The 17,406-nt window shown below is 40.2% G+C and overlaps 2 protein-coding genes across 2 annotated transcripts in view; both read left to right on the forward strand.

The window, feature by feature from the left end:
• The window catches only part of LOC126427018 (uncharacterized), an 80,564-nt gene that overhangs the window by 53,062 nt on the left and 10,096 nt on the right, over positions 1 to 17,406 (forward strand). The window lies entirely within an intron of this gene.
• LOC126427016 (zinc finger protein 93-like) overlaps positions 689 to 17,406 on the forward strand; it is a 325,645-nt gene continuing 308,927 nt past the window's right edge. The window contains exon 1 of the mRNA XM_050089172.1: positions 689 to 706. The gene's annotated coding sequence lies outside the window, so the exon portion shown is untranslated. The remainder of the gene's footprint in view (positions 707 to 17,406) is intronic.

The following is a 17,406-nucleotide window of genomic DNA, read 5'->3' on the forward strand; positions in this document are numbered from 1 at the left end:
TGTAAATGGGCACTGATGTCAGTGACTGTAAATGGGCAATACATTTACGGTCGCTTCCACCAGCTGCCGCGCCGAGTGTCTATTTAATTTGAGCGATTAGTACAATCTCTAAGACTCACTCCCATAGGACTCGAAAGGGCAAGATTACATTAATTACAGAGGCATCTAATCGTTCATTATTCCCAACGCCCTGTACGCTAATGTTTGTATGTTTATATGTAAAAATTCGCATACGGGGCGCGGGAAGAGTGTTTAGATGCCTCTGTGCGCCGTATAATTAATGTAATGGGATGGGAAGAAACCCTAATAACTGGTACAATGGAAACTACCTTCTGCTATCCACTTTATAGTGGTTTGCAGAATATACATGTGCATGTAGCAATATTAATTTCTGCTGGAGTCTACTTGAGAATCACAAATTGTTACACTATTCGATATCGACATCGACTCATTATTGGTCCATTGTTTGCCCGGCCATATTGACAGGGTTTGGTGGTGTTGTGTTTGGAAATTCGAAATCGATGTTGATAAATTGTCCGATGAAGTTGCGGATTTGATTTATTACACCCAAAGTGTAAAAATATATAGCTGCACAATTTTAAGCTGTGCACTCATTGATGTAGGAAGAATCGGATATTTGCTGACGAAGACTTTTGTTTCGGTTTACCTTTGAAAACATCGCACAGCTATTGATTTTAAGAATGAAGTGAGTCTTACCAGTTGATAATATTATTATTTATGCACATTTTTATATGATTTGATATTGTTCACAGTAAGAGAATCAGCTGTAATGCGATCTCTTCGAATTCAGCACGAATTATGAGACACTTTTGTGTCGATTTGATTACAGCTGTTCATTTTCCATTTTTAATCAGAAATTCTTAATTCCTACTTGTGTAATTCCTACAAGTGGAAGTGTTCATGCTGTAATCGCCGTTGTGTTGTTCGTACTACATATGAGAGTACTAAAATGCTGCGATTGGTATAAAAATTACAAATTGGGTTGTTATTTGCGTTATGCGTCTCTGGCTGTTTAGCGCCGCATTTCGGTCACGACGTTCCCGCATTACAATAGAAGAGGTAACTTACGCTATCTTTGACTGCAATTTTGCAACTTTCGTGGAAAATCTCTCCAATTCCCGGCCTACTATTTCATGAAGGAGTACTATTTCAAATTCGCGTATGTGCATGGAAATAGATTTTGTTCTTTACTGTTGCAGCACGTACACTTTGGTTGCACTGAAGGCGTAATGTAGTGTCGTACAATCGTCTTATATTCAGATACTGCTAAGTCTACAAACTGAAATTATCTGTTGACAAAATGTCGAAGTGACATTTATTTTCCCAATACCATTTATCTATAGTTCCATTTCAAGGTGTAAATTGTGTGTCATTATTTTGGGGAAATATTTTTAATTTTCCATCATAATTTGGAATAAGTGTACAACCTCCTAAGTGTTTTACCTTTTCTTCCTTCTATTCCTCAGTAATGGTTTTGGGAGTCGTGGAAGTCATAAGAAAAGGTGTTGAAGGTACTGTCTGTCACATTGGCCAGTCTTCATGTCTCATTTAGTTCAGCATGAAATGAGCTGCAAGCACGTTTTGAGGAACTGAAAAGTTGACTCTGTACCACCTAAGATTTAATGTGTTGAATGAGAAATGACTAACATCTGTTAGCCTACTGCCAGTACATAAGAAATTGGAAAAGTTTTAGCTAATGCTTTGTATGCACATTGTACAAAGCAGATCTGTGTTTTATTTATTTCTCTGCAAATTACTTATTAATACTTTCAATAATTATAGGAAAAGCAATAATAATCAAGAATTTTGCTGAAGATTAGATTAGATTCAGTTTTCGTTTCATGGACCCAAAACTGAGACGGTTCTAGTGGGTGTGGAACAGGTCAGAAAGTTTAACATAAAAAACACAGAACATTTGAATATAATATTTTTAAAAAACATGGTTGTGGCAATTAACTGATTAGAACATAGTTTTTAGATTAAATTAGATTTACTTTCATTCCAATTGATCCGTAGTGAGGAGGTCCTCCAGGATGTGGAACATGTCAGAAAAACAACAATACATGACAAATATTTACAACTAAAACAAATAAGCTAATGTACCATTCCACAGGTCCCAAGTGGAATGATCGTCGTTTTTTAATGAACACTAAGAGTCATTTTACAATTACTAATGCACTGAATTTAAAATAAAAAAGTTTTTTATTTATTTATAAGGTAATATATTGTATATTACCGAAGCCAGTGAAAGTATCACGACAACCGTTTATATATACTTCGTGTTGTCTAGTTTTATTATATTCCCATTGGTAACTTTTTTTTACCCACTGATATTTTCACGTTGTTAATATGTAGAATGTAGTTTATTCATCTCGTAACGTAAGTTACAAATCAAAGATTTTTGTACTGGAGACACATCAAATTACTTTAGAAAAATAAAGATATAATAATCAACACATTTAAGCAGACCTATTTGAATTTTTAGATATGAACAACTTAACAAGAACATATGTAACACTAATGATCATTTTACAGCTTGCAATACAATTTCTACAATATATTTACAATTTATTATGCGATACATAATTTGTATTGTTTCTTTTCTGTTCAAATTGCCAAACTGTCCTGCATGAATTCTTCAATTGAATAATAACATTTCTACACTAGTCTCTTAAATAACAGTCTTTTTAATTGGTCAAACTCCGTATTTGACAGATTGGTGTTATTTATTTTATTGTAAATTTTTAATCCTGTGTACAATTGTTTAAGCATAAAGTTTGAAATTATCAGAAGTTCGAAACTGTGTCTCCGACGAGCACTGTATTGTGGTTGAAATGAAAATTGTCAAGTGAATTTTGACCTTACATATGAAAATAAAAATTTTGTAACGGTACAGAGAAGGAACTGTTAGTATTTTTAACTTTTTAAATAATGGGCGACATGATGTTCCTTTTTGGACTAAACGCATATGTTTCTTATGCTTCTCTTTTGAAGTGTAAGTAATCTCAGGCTGTTCACATAGAGCTTTCCCAAAAAATTATTCCGTATTGAATTATAGTTTCAAAGTAGCTGTGATAGATTATCTTCCTGGTGTCCATAAGGGTGGAAGCTAATAAGACATTAATTGCATAAGCCAGGCTGTTTAGTTTGTTTGCTGTGAAGTCTACATGTGCCTTCCAATTTAAATTTGTGTCAAGATTTAGACCTAGAAATTTTACATGACTTGCTTCAGTCATTTCCTGATAGCCATGCACTATTTTTATGTGAAATGCTGATGATGTTTTAGCACTGAACTGCTCTAATTGTGTTTTTGTGACATTGAGTTTTAATCCATTTTGCTGAAAACATAATTGTAGGTTTCCCATTATATTTTCCACGGTATCATGAATTTGTTCTAAATTGTCATTTTCAATTAAAACAGAGTGAACATCAATGCTTAAAGGCAAATGATTTGTATTAAAAAACTAGAAACCTGCCTCAATTTGTGAAAAAATCACCTTATGTTAACCTAGGTTTCAGCGTAAATAACTCACAAGTTTTTTTCGTTTATAAATGTATAGCTATGGTGCTCTTTTAAGTATTGACAAAGGTCTTCTTAGGAACTTGTGGGTTCTATTGTTCTGAAGAAGGTGTAGTTATCTACGGCGAAACCTAGGTTAACACTAGGTGCTTTTTTCGCAATCGAGGTGGGTTTCTAGTTTTTAATATATTAACCAACGATTGCTGACATGCTGCGATGTTGAAGGTTCGTAAATTATTTGTGTACAGCAGAAAAAGATAAAGCCCTAAAATTGAGCCCTGCTGGATCCCTATAACAATCTGTTTTCTTTCAGACAAATAAGATTTGAACCACTGTAGTGCCCTGTCCACGATTTCTTACCTCTCTAACTTGTGTAGAAATAGTTAAGCGATTGACCGAGTCAAAAGCTTTGGTCAAATCACAAAAAATACCTGTGACCTTTTTACCCTTGTCTAAAGCAGAGCTTACCTTTTCAGTAAATTCCCTGATAGCATTTATTCTACTTTTCCCCATTTGAAATCAAAATTGATTTTTAACTAGGCCTATATGTCATTTTCTATACGAAAGTTTTGAGGTGTTTTGCAACAATCCTTTGTATCATCTTAGCAAAAACTGCCAGGAGGGAAATAGGGTGGTAATTTCCCATGTCATCTGGTGAGCCATTCTTGGACAATGGTACTATTTCAGCATATTTTGATCCAGGAAATATCCTTCCTCAAATGACTGATTTATAATTTTAGCCAATGGATAAGAGATGACGTTATAAACAGCCTTGACTACAGTGGATGGAATTTCATTCCATCCAGCTGATTTCTTGTTTTTAGAAGACACTATAGCATCTTCTACACCTTTTGGGATAATTATTTTGAATGTTTTAAGGCATGCATTTTGTTTTATATATACAAAGTTGATATCTACCTTGTCCAGGTGGGCTGTGATATCTACTTCTGATTTTGCCACATTTATGAAAAAAATCTTTGAAACAGTTGACTTTTGAAAAGAATGTATAATTATATCATTTTAATTTGAACAATTTCTTCCCACTTGCCCTCATCTCGTGGTCGTGCGGTAGCGTTCTCGCTTCCCACGCCCGGGTTCCCGGGTTTGATTCCCGGCGGGGTCAGGGATTTTCTCTGCCTCGTGATGGCTGGGTGTTGTGTGACGTCCTTAGGTTAGTTAGGTTTAAGTAGTTCTAAGTTCTAGGGGACTGATGACCATAGATGTTAAGTCCCATAGTGCTCAGAGCCATTTGAACCATTCTTCCCACTTGTTGTTTACTCTCAACTCAGACTTGACGACATCCCAAATTACCTTTGATTTATTTTCATGTTTACCAATATACATGTTGTTAGACAATTTTTTTGCTGCCTGTACAACTATTTTGAAAGTGCTCGTATATCTCTTTACATACCCCACAAAGTCAGCATTTTTGTTATGTTTTAACTCATTCGGAAGCTGTCTTTTCCTGACACTAGACACTTTTATTCCCAGTGTAATCCAATTTATTTTATTGGCCACTTTTTGTCGCCAGGCTTGAGGGGGGAAAAGTTTCGTTGAAAATATCTAGGAGACAGTTTAGGAATATTTTGAAATTTTTTTCACTTGACACACTGTTATCTAGAGCCAGTTTATTGTTCTTAGTTCGTTGGAAAATATATTTACATTCTCTTTGCTAACTTTCCATTTAAAACATGTTTTCACATATTTTGGTTTCCCTATTTTTGGAAACTCTATGAGCAGTGCTGAATGATCTGATATGCTATATTCCTGTATGGCTGCTGATAGTTTGATAGTTGAAGTAGGCAAGATTTTGTGACATTATGCTAATTGGCAACTTCACTGGCTAAAGCAGTTTTTTGTATTGTATTCTTCAAAACTTCCGATACCAGTAATGATGTTTAAAGGACCAACGTTTTGTGGTTGTTACAGCCAATAGTCACACAAACCAGGCTACTGCATTGTTGTTTTGATAAAAATTTCAAATCTGTAAATTTCAGGAGCCATAGAGTCAATACTTAAGAAAGTAGCAGAAATACAGTAAGTACACCTACGGTATTTGTGAGTGGGACTGAAGAGGAATTTTTCATATATTTCTGCAGTACTCACAGGATTAACATGCTGGCAAAATGTAAAAACCCTCTTAATAAGTGAAGCAAGAAGTAGTAACAATGTAAATTGTTCAATAATGTCAAACACAGTTTTGGATAATGAATGAGATAAAATGTTGAGCATGTGTGATGTGAAACCTACTGTAAGTGCTGCATAATATAATAGTCATGAATGACACAACTTTGTTGCAGTTAGTGTATTACAAAAATAAATCAACAGTATCAAACTTGAAAGACAATATTCTATGCATACCTTACCCAAAGGCCTACGCACTCTCCTATGTTTCTCTTTAAAATGTACAAGTGTGATGTTGCCTACGTAACACATTGAGAAGTTCCAACACATACAATTACAAAATATGAATAACGAAGTCACTATTATTCCACTTTTGTACTTTGAAAAAAATAACAAATAAGAATTTAATTTCCCAGTTTTCTACAGTCATGGCAAAGACAGTGTTGTTTAGTTTTTTAACCAGTTGCTCTAATTTTAAAATGGAGTTAGTAGTGCATACTACATACTATCCTGCTTCATGTAATCAGTTATTTTGGTTTGCTTTTTACATTTAAGGTGTATGTACACATTCTGCGCTTGATGGTGTGTTCATTCTAATGCCTCGTTATTGCCGTTTGTATTACATTGTTCTTTGAAAATAAGTTTTTTTTGTGAAGTTTTCAGTGCACTGAATTTTCATCTTGCTGGCTTTGGATGTCAGCTACAGTTTCTTCTTCAGTTGCTGAGGCACGCACAGTCAGATTGTTGTCTACCTAGAGGTGTCCTCTGTTTCAAAAGTTGACAAAGGTGGACAAAATTCTTTCACTAATTCCACCACGGGAATGTCATCCTCACCTCCATCATCAGGTGTTCCTGAAAATGTGTCACCCTTGGTGTGGGATGGTGAAGAGAGTTCTCAGAATCCTGCATGTTTAAAACAATTGGCAATTGTCTTTTGAGTGACTTTTTTCTGCACTCTGATACCTTAAAATTGCACCAAGCACTTTGAAAACTATTTCTTTCGAAAAAATTTTTTTTCCACGTGGGAAAAATATATCTAAAAATAAAGATGATGTGACTTACCGAACGAAAGCGCTGGCACACACACAAACACACACACAAAATTCAAGCTTTCGCAACAAACTGTTGCCTCATCAGGAAAGAGGGAAGGAAAGGGAAAGACGAAAGGATGTGGGTTTTAAGGGAGAGGGTAAGGAGTCAAACTGTTGCCTCATCAGGAAAGAGGGAAAGAAAGGGAAAGACGAAAGGATGTGGGTTTTAAGGGAGAGGGTAAGGAGTCATTCTAATCCCGGGAGCGGAAAGACTTACCTTAGGGGGAAAAAAGGATGGGTATACACTCGCACACACACACATATCCATCCACACATATACAGACACAAGCAGACATATTTAAAGACAAAGAGTTTGGGCAGAGATGTCAGTCGAGGCGGAAGTGCAGAGGCAAAGATGTTGTTGAATGGCAGGTGAGGTATGAGTGGCAGCAAATTGAAATTAGCGGAGATTGAGGCCTGGTGGGTAACGGGAAGAGAGGATATATTGAAGAGCAAGTTCCCATCTCCGGAGTTCGGATAGGTTGGTGTTGGTGGGAAGTATCCAGATAACCCGGACGGTGTAACACTGTGCCAAGATGTGCCGGCCGTGCACCAAGGCATGTTTAGCCACAGGGTGATCCTCATTACCAACAAACACTGTCTGCCTGTGTCCATTCATGCGAATGGACAGTTTGTTGCTGGTCATTCCCACATAGAATGCATCACAGTGTAGGCAGGTCAGTTGGTAAATCATGTGGGTGCTTTCACACGTGGCTCTGCCTTTGATCATGTACACCTTCCGGGTTACAGGACTGGAGTAGGTGGTGATGGGAAGGTGCGTGGGACAGGTTTTACACCGGGGGCGGTTACAAGGGTAGGAGCCAGAGGGTAGGGAAGGTGGTTTGGGGATTTCATAGGGATGAACTAACAGGTTACGAAGGTTAGGTGGACGGCGGAAAGACACTCTTGGTGGAGTGGGGAGGATTTCATGAAGGATGGATCTCGTTTCAGGGCAGGATTTGAGGAAGTCGTATCCCTCCTGGAGAGCCACATTCAGAGTCTGGTCCAGTCCCGGAAAGTATCCTGTCACAAGTGGGGCACTTTTGTGGTTCTTCTGTGGGAGGTTCTGGGTTTGAGAGGATGAGGAAGTGGCTCTGGTTATTTGCTTCTGTACCAGGTCGGGAGGGTAGTTACGGGATGCGAAAGCTGTTGTCAGGTTGTTGGTGTAATGGTTCAGGGATTCCGGACTGGAGCAGTAGCCCTTGACGAATATTCGGGGTGCCAAATGTGTTACTACATTCTACAAACAGAGGATGAGAATTTGGACCTAATAAACAATGCGAGCACATTGCTGTGCCTGAGTGCTTTATGTGAGCCATCATATGTTACATAGATGGTGTTTTTGCTGATTTTGTTGTAATGCTTAAGTTGTAGATGTCGTTTGGTTCTTATTAGTGGTACCTTAGAAATGCAAACCTCAGTAAAAAGATGGTACTTAGCAATGTGCTAGTTAGTAGGGCTTCTTCCTGTTCCATTTGTGTATAGAGCATTGGAAGAATGACTTTCAATGCTCTGTGCACACTTTATTGGGCTTGAATCTTGCTTTAATGACCTCTACAGGAGCAAGGCTCGTTCTGGAAACTTTGTTCGTTGGCTTTTGTAGGATAGTTGGTCTCTCCCTTCAAGAGTTTGGTTTTTTCAGCAGCTCTTTGATGCTCTCCTACACATCAAACACTGCTTCAAACATTTGAATTGCATTTCTTTGAATACGTTCTGTATCCCATGGTATTCCTGTTTGCTGCTGAGATGTCTCATGGTGTTACCTCGTGTTGTGCACTTCAGGCACGATCTGTCACCCCGAATACGTGTATATCGTAGTTCTCAAAGTTAATTACTTCCGTGGTCCTGCTGTGCAGTGCCGCACGACTGTTGTCTCAGACTTCTTTGTTTTGTTGCAATGCACGGTTGCTGGAAGAGTGCTGTAATCAATCTCCAAGTTACTAAATGTTGTAAACAACTTATTGGTAATTTGATACACAGCTTCAGTTATAATGATGGGTGACAGATCTTGTAGCTCGTGGCAGAATGTTTAAAACCGGCATGTGTCCCACTATGACATTAGTGATTGAAAGTCAGTAAGCTACTGTTCCGAAAACAATTTTATACATTTCTGCTTGTTTACTCTGCGACAAAAGTCATGGGATAGCTGTGTGCACATATACAGATGGTGGTAGTGTTGTGTTGTCATCGGCAGCAGCTGATACTCGTATCCGAGTTTTCATTTCTCTCCTGAGATTTCCTTTGTTATGGTTCAGGTGTGGAAGTGTCGTTGATGTCTTAGCAATCCAATCCTAGCGTGGAACAGGCGGCACAGACATTACAGCTGACGGAAGGTGGAGGACGTGGCTGAGCCTGGAGGAGTTTACGTCTCCGGTATTTGTCATTCTCCATTCTTCGACGTTCCGGCTCAGAGTTTTGAAGAGCATTTGAGGTAACTAGCGCCAGCGACTTCGATCTTCTGCTATTATGGACCAGTTACTCGGATCGATGTTCAAGTTTTTCAGATTTTTCTTGTACTAATCCTTACAACGCTCGAGAGGGGCACCTCGTGGCCTTTTACCTGTGCTCACTTCACTGTACGGCATTTGGCGTGGAAGTCTGTCATTTTCCATCCGCCGGACGTGTCCGACCCGTCTGAGTTGATGCCCAGTGATAAGAGCTTCCGTGCTATACATTTTTGCTTTCTCAAGAACACCCGTGTTGGATATGAAGTCATCCCATTTCAGGTTCAGGATATATGTTAGCTTCTGTTGGTTGAAGCGTTCTAGTTTCTTCAGATCACAGCAATATAACATCCACGTTTTGCAACCGTATAGCAGGGTGGAAATGACTACAGCTTTGTACACCGTCAGTTTGGTGTACAGTGTTAGGTCTTTATCCGGGAAGACACGCTTTGTAAGACGTCCAAATGCTACGTGGGCAGCACGTAATCTATTCTCGACATCTTTTCCTGATGAGCAGTTAGATGACAGTATGCATCCTAGGTAGAGGAAATGGTCCTCTTGTTCCAAGGGTGTATCATAAATGGATATGCTGAAATCAGGAACGGAGGAGCCAGGAGTTGGCTGCGCCATCACCTTCGACTTTGGAATATTGACGGAGAGACCAAATTGTTCGTACGCCCTGCTGAAGGAATCGACTGACAGCTGCAACTCTGCAGGTGAATGAGCTGGAGAAGCACTGTCATCAGCATACTGCAGCTCTGTCACACGAGTGGTGCTGGTGAACCTTTTCGAATGGAGTCCGGACCGGTCGAACAATCCTCCATCGAACATGTACTTTAGTTCTATTCCTGCACTGTTTACGGATGTCTCGTAAAGCATAGCTGCCAGATACGATGCAAATAATGTCGGTGCGAGAACGCATCCTTGTTTAAGCCCACTTGTTATTGGGAATTCACCAGTTGTTTCATTCTGGCAGAGGACCTGTCCAGTCATATCACTGTGGAGAGCTTCAATCAAGTGTTGTGTACTCGAGATATAAAAGGGGCAGGAACTGTCATTTGTACTCAGGTGATTCATGTAAAAAGGTTTACAGTGTGATTACGGCTGCAGAATGGGAAGTAACAGAGTTTTCATGCAATGATGGCTGGAGCTAGACGCGTAGACATTCTGTTTGGAAATTGTTAGGGAATTAAACATTCTGCAATCCACAGTGTCAAGAGCGTTCTGAGAATACCAGATTTCAGGCGTTACCTCTCCTGACGGACCACGTGGTGGCTGACAACCTTCTCCTAACGACTGAGAGCAGATCGTTTGCATAGAGTTGTCAGTGCTGACAGACAAGCAACACTGTGTGAAATACCCACAGTAGCCAGTGTGGTACGTGTGATGAACGTATCCATTAGGGCAGTGTGGCGCAATTTGGTGTTAATGGGATAGGGCAGCAAATGACTGAGGCAAGTGCCTCTGCTAACAGCACGACATTGCCTGCAGAGCCTCTCCTCAGCTTGTGACCGTATCAGTTGAAACCTAGATGACTGGGAAACTGTGGCCTTATCTAATGAGTCCTGATTTCAGTTGGTAAGAGCTGATGGTAACTTTCGAGTGTAACAAAGCCAAGTTATCAATGATGCACTGTGCAAACTGGTGGTGGCTCCTTAATGATGTGAGTTGTGTTTACATGAAATGGATTGGGTCTTCTGGTCCAACTGAACTAATCATTGTCCGGAAATGGTTATGTTCAGTTACGTGAAGATCATTTGTAGCCATTCGTGCACTTCCTGCTCCCAGATAACAATGCACTATATCGCCAGGGGCCACAGTTGTTCGCTATAGGTTTGCGGAACAGTCTGGACAGTTTGAGGGAATGATTTAGCCACCCGTGTCGTCTGACGTGAATCCCATTGAATGTTTACGTGAGATAATAGAGAGCTCAGTGTGTACACATAATCCTGCACTGGCAACACTTTTGCAATTATGGACAGCTGTAGAGGCAGCATTGCCCATTATTTTTGCAGGGGACTTCCAATGACTTGTTGAGCTCACTCCAAGTTGAGTTGCTGCTCTGTTCCAGGAAAAATAAGGTCCAATGCGATATATGACTTTTGCAACCTAGATCTACATTCTTGAGCGCACTTCTCTGTCCCTCAAGTTCCAAGGCACCGTCAAGCCACAGTATCCAAAGAACAAGCGCTCCACCACAGCAGATGGAGAGTTTTATTTGCAATCGCACCCTGCTGATCTACGGGGCTGTCGTGGCTTACACTTTATTTCTCTACATTGCGACATTTATCCTTTTAACAACTACCTAAACTAAGTTTTCAGGTCTCACGAACATCTGTTGTCGGCGTTGAGAGAATAAAAGTGGAGGAGGTTATTCTGTGGGATCCCACATTATGCTGCACTACAGATTCTGCGCACTTGTGTTATATCCTAGGAGTGTTTTGAAAGGAATCTCCTTTGACAACTTGCTTTACTTGTTGCCGAGTCTATGTGATAGTTCAGTTTCATTTCCCGACAAATTGTACACAAAAACGTTGTATAAGTTGACTCGTTCCAGTGGCGACTCATGCATTTTTTTGTCGTATGACACTACATTAGTGATGGGCAAACTCATTCATCCTTGGGAACTAGTTCACTGGTGATCGCTCTTTTTTGGGAACTCTTCATTTTTACTCATTCACCTTTCATTTGTGCTTGGTATATGGTTCTTATGAAAAATTGAAAATTATTGGTATAGGTGACTGAAGATGGAAGGCGCCAAGAGGGCACTTGTCTCCACCCTGGAGTACAGAGTTTTTATTCCTAACAGAATTCTCACACACTTGTTATTTTCGTGATTCTCTGAAACCTCTCATGTAGCCAACTATAGCATTATGTGGCTGATCGCAGTGCAATAATGTTAAGGTGGCGCACGGAAAACCGTCCCCGAGTACAGACAGCTCGCCAATTACGCAGGATTTGTTGAACTCTACGAGCAGCATAGATAAACATGTAATAATTAGGCAGTGAATAAATAACAAAGAAGCTAATGCAAACAACATCTTCGAAACAATAGATGATGATTGGTAGGCGAAAATGAACAGACTAGTACTCGGGGACAATTTTTCCTGTGCCACCCTGTACCACTGAAATAATATTGTAGAAGTTATACTATTCTCTTTACAAAATGTGACACCAGACACTCGATTATGGAAAGTGAACTTCATTTGGTTCTAAGTCAGTCTACCTTCCATAACAATGAACGTGCTCTTTTACCTTGGATCAAAACAAGACGGAAAATGGCCACTTGTGTGTGCCGTGCCAACTTCCTCTGCATGTGTAATAACAAAGAAATCTTGCCTTTTTACAAGTATTTCTTCTGTTGTTTATCAAAATAGTGAAGTAAGCTGATATGCCATTTTGTTACCTGAAAAGATGCATTACATACCATGTAATTTACATAATTATTAAATACATTTTAATTACCAGTCATGGACGCTGAATAGAATATGAAAAGAACCAGAAGTTCAAAGTTCAAAAAAAGGTTTGAAACAAATCTAGAAGGGCTTGCGCAGCGAACAGAACAAACAACAACTCGATACTGAGCTAACTATGAGCAGTCGGCATTGAAACTACGACGAGTGGCCATGCGAAGAAGGACGAGTCCAGCCGAGCGAGACTGAGACAGATGGGAACGGGACCAAGGCTGGAATGAGACCAGCCGGCGGAAACGAGACCGACTGTTTCTCATTCCCGAGAACTATAAGTAGAAAGCTGCGACTGAGACTGCTGGGAACGGGACCGAGGCTGGAAAGAGACTGGCCGACGTGCTGTTGCGGGAACGAGACCAACCATTTCCCGTTCCCGGAAACTATAAACAGAAAGTCACAACCAAAGTGAACTACGAAAGACCATTCCTTTGAACTTGTTCATCACTCGTTCCATTCATCTTGATGAGCCATTCCATTGAACCCAGCCCAACACAAGAAGTGAAAGGGAGGAAGAAAAGTGTGCTACACACCCAGGCCCGTGAATTCGTGTGGTCTGTGAGGGATTACTTTGAGAAAGAAAAGGACAAAGGTGGGCCCTTAATTCCTGTTGTTCAGGTTGTGAAGAGAACTGCAGCAGCATTGAAAATAAGTAAGAACACTGTTGTAAAGATAGGGAAAGAACAGTATAGTGTAGATTGTGATGAGGGTGGCACAACAAAGCTGCACACACCAGGAAAGAAGCGACCGAGAAATAAGCAGGTGACAGCTTTGGACGATTTTCAGAAAGACACTATTCGTCGTCATATATACAGCTATTATAAGAGAAGGGAACATCCCACTCTATCTAAGTTACTGGTGTCGCTTCAGAAAGACGATCTTTTTAAAGGGAGCAAATTTTCATTGCGTACAGTGTTGAAAGACATAGGCTTCAGCTATTCACTGTTTAACGGACACAAAATATTAATGGAAAGGACAGATGTAGTTGCATGGCGGTGCAGCTTTCTGCGCAGGATCATGGGTGTGGAATTCGAAAGTATAGTGTGGTTAGATGAAACTTGGGTCAATGCCAGCCATTCTTTACGTAGAGGCTGGAATGATGGAACGCCCGAGGGGACAATGGCAGTGCCTGTTGACAAAGGAGGGCGTATTATTGTCTTACATGCAGGAACATCGAAAGGTTTTGTGCCAAACTGCTTGAAAATGTTTCGGTCAAAAAAGATGGGAGATTACCATGAAGAAATGAACAGTGCAGTATTTCAAGAATGGTTCGAGACATCGCTTATGACGAATCTGACAAGTCCATCAGTGATTGTTATGGACAATGCACCTTATGATTCCGTTGTTCACAATAAGGCACAAACCTTGGCAGCAAAAAAAGACGATATCATTCAGTGGTTGAAACGGCGAAAAGTAGATTTCAGAGAAGATTTAAGGAAGGCGGAACTGCTCGAAATTGTGGCACAAAAGAAACCCCAATTTCCAACATATGTAATTGACGAGATTGCTAAAAGGCACGGGCATGAAATCGTTCAGCTTCCTCCATACCACTGTCACTTCAATGCAATTGAAGGAGTGTGGGCGCAGATAAAAAATTACATTGCTGCAAACAATAAAAAATTCACGATCTCTGAAGTGGAAACTCTCCTTCCAGCAGCTATCAATAAAGTGACAAGCGAGACGTGGCTAAAATTGTAAACAGCACTGCAAGTGCCATCAGAGAGGCAGCCAAAACCGAAGGGGTTGTGGAAGAATGCATCGAAAATTTAATTATACATCTGGGAGAGAGCAGTGATAGTTCGAGTAGTGCTGAGGAAGACAATGTCAAATCAGATTCTGACAGTGATGTAAGTGGTGTTTTTCCATTACAGTAACTACAACGTATTCAGGAATGTAAGGAGGGAGTTTGCTATCGATCTACAACCAGATCATCATATTGTGAGTACTTTCTTCAGATTATAACTCTTAATACACTGACCAATTATTCTGTAGCTTGTAGTAGAACAAATTAATAATGCTAATACTTAACAATGGAAACCAAAACTGCTAATGTTCAAGAACTTGCGAAAATAGTTTTCAATTCAGTTGTGAAGTTTAACAAATAACTTTATTATGTTTCAGCATCTTAGATACTTGTACTAAATAGCTCTTATCAGTTTTCGAGTTAATATATTTCAAGCATCAACTTTAAATAAATTCACGCGTACCAATACGACTTGTATTTTGTCTCGCTTTTATTTCTGCTGCTAGAGAATGCGTGTAGCAGACAGGGCGCCGCGTGCTGTGAGCCACGTTCGGCAACAGCGCCGTCTGCCCGCCGGAATTGTCAGTACCAATCACTCGTCTCACGGACTATAATAAGTCACAGCTGCAAAATACTAACGCGCGAATTCTTTACAGATGAATGGAAAAACTGATAGAAGCCGACCTCGGGGAAGATCAGTTTGGATTCCGTAGAAATGTTGGCACACGTGAGGCGATACTGACCCTACGACTTATCTTAGAAGAAAGATTAAGGAAAGGCAAACCTACGTTTCTAACATTTGTAGACTTAGAGAAAGCTTTTGACAATGTTGATTGGAATACTCTCTTTCAAATTCTGAAGGTGGCAGAGGTAAAATACAGAGAGTGAAAGGCTATTTACAATTTGTACAGAAACCAGATGGCAGTTATAAGAGTCGAGGGACACGAAAGGGAAGCAGTGGTTGGGAAGGGAGTGAGACAGGGTTGTAGCCTATCCCTGATGTTATTCAATCTGTATATTGAACAAGCAATAAAGGAAACAAAAGAAAATTTCAGAGTAGGTATGAAAATCCATGGAGAAGAAATAAAAACTTTGAGGTTTGCCGATGATATTGTAATTCTGTCAGAGACAGCAAAGGACTTGGAAGAGCAGTTGAACGGAATGTACAGTGTCTTGAAAGGAGGATATAAGATGAACATCAACAAAAGCAAAACGAGGATAATGGAATGTAGTTGAATTAAGTCGGGTGATTCTGGGGGATTAGATTAGGAAATGAGACACTTAAAGTAGTAAAGGAGTTTTGCTATTTGGGGAGCAAACTAACTGATGATGGTCGAAGTGGAGAGGATATCAAATGTAGACTGGCAATGGCAAGGAAAGCGTTTCTGAAGAAGAAAAATGTATTAACATCGAGTATAGATTTAAATGTCAGGAAGTTGTTTCTGAAAGTATTTGTATGGAGTGTAGCCATGTATGGAAGTGAAACGTGGACGATAAATAGCTTAGACAAGAAGAGAATAGAAGCTTTCAAAATGTGGTGCTACAGAAGAATGCTGAAGATTAGATGGGTAGATCGCATAACTAATGAGAAGGTATTGAATAGAATTGGGGAGAAGAGGAGCTTGTGGCACAACTTGACTAGAAGAAGGGATCGTTTGGTAGGACATGTTCTGAGACATGGAGGGATCACCAATTTAGTATTGGAGGGCAGCGTGGAGGGTAAAAATCGTAGAGGGAGACCAAGAGATGAATACACTAAGCAGATTCAGAAGGATGTAGGCTGCAGTAGGTACTGGGAGATGAAGAAGCTTGCACAGGATAGAGTAGCATGGAGAGCTGCATCAAACCAGTCTCAGGACTGAAGACCACAACAACAACAACAACAACATTGCACTCAAAAATTCTTAAGTAGCCTACTGATATTTTATAAAAGATTGTTCATCAAGAGTGTGTAATTAAAAAAGAATAAAAGTTTTTTCTGTGTTTTTTGTGTTTAATGCTTCACGGAAATGCTCACAGAACGTGCACCTTGGTTTAAAATTTTGATTCCGCCAGGATTCGAACCCAGGCCCTTACATGTCAAACAAGGAGTCTACTACATAGCCACATTGCTTATGCCTCTGTGCATGCAGCAATTATTCTAATGTTCTCCTCACGATACCTGTGTGAGCAATATGTAGGGGCTTGTACTATATCCCTAGAGTAATCATTTAAAGTTGGTTGTTTAAACTTTATTTATAGACTTTCTCGGGATAGTTTACGTCTGTCTGAAGAGTCTGCCATTTCAGTTCCTTCAGTATCTCTGCGACACTCTCCTCTGGATTAATAAAACCTGTGACCATTCATGCTGCCCTTCTCTGTATACATTAATTATTCCCGGTTAGTCCTATTTGGTATGGGTTCCGCATACTTGAGCAATATTCTAGGATGTGTTGCATGAGTGATTTGTAAACACTCTTTAGTAGACTGATTGCACTTCCCCAGTATTATATCAATAAACAGAAGTCTACCACCTGCTTTATCCACGACTGAACCCCCATGCGGGTCCAGGTTTAGAATATTCCCGAGGTATTCCTGGCCGTCGTAAGAGGCGACTAAAAGGAGTCTCTCACGTTTCGGCCTTTATGTGATTGTCCCCTGTAGGGTTTGACCTCCATTTTTCAAAATTTTCCCGAAGAGCGAGCCAATTGGGGAAGGGTGCCTTACATTGTGCATAGTCTCCATGCACTGAGACCACTCGCATCGTTTGTCGACGCGGATCTGCACTTCTGTTCATTCTCCAAGTGTTGGGTGTGGTCACCCTCCTGGGTGCGTTTTCCTCCATCCTCTGAGCAGTATCACTTTCTGCGCTGTTGACAATAATGGACTTCTTAGCTCGTTTGCACCTGATATCCAGCGTCTAGCGTCTGCTGTGGTGGGGTCACCATGTACCCTGTTGGTTGTAGCCCCCTGACTACACAGGGATTGCTCTGCTGATGCCTGCACCATTAACTCC

Source organism: Schistocerca serialis, chromosome 11, assembly GCF_023864345.2.
Source record: "Schistocerca serialis cubense isolate TAMUIC-IGC-003099 chromosome 11, iqSchSeri2.2, whole genome shotgun sequence".
NCBI lineage: Eukaryota > Metazoa > Arthropoda > Insecta > Orthoptera > Acrididae > Schistocerca > Schistocerca serialis.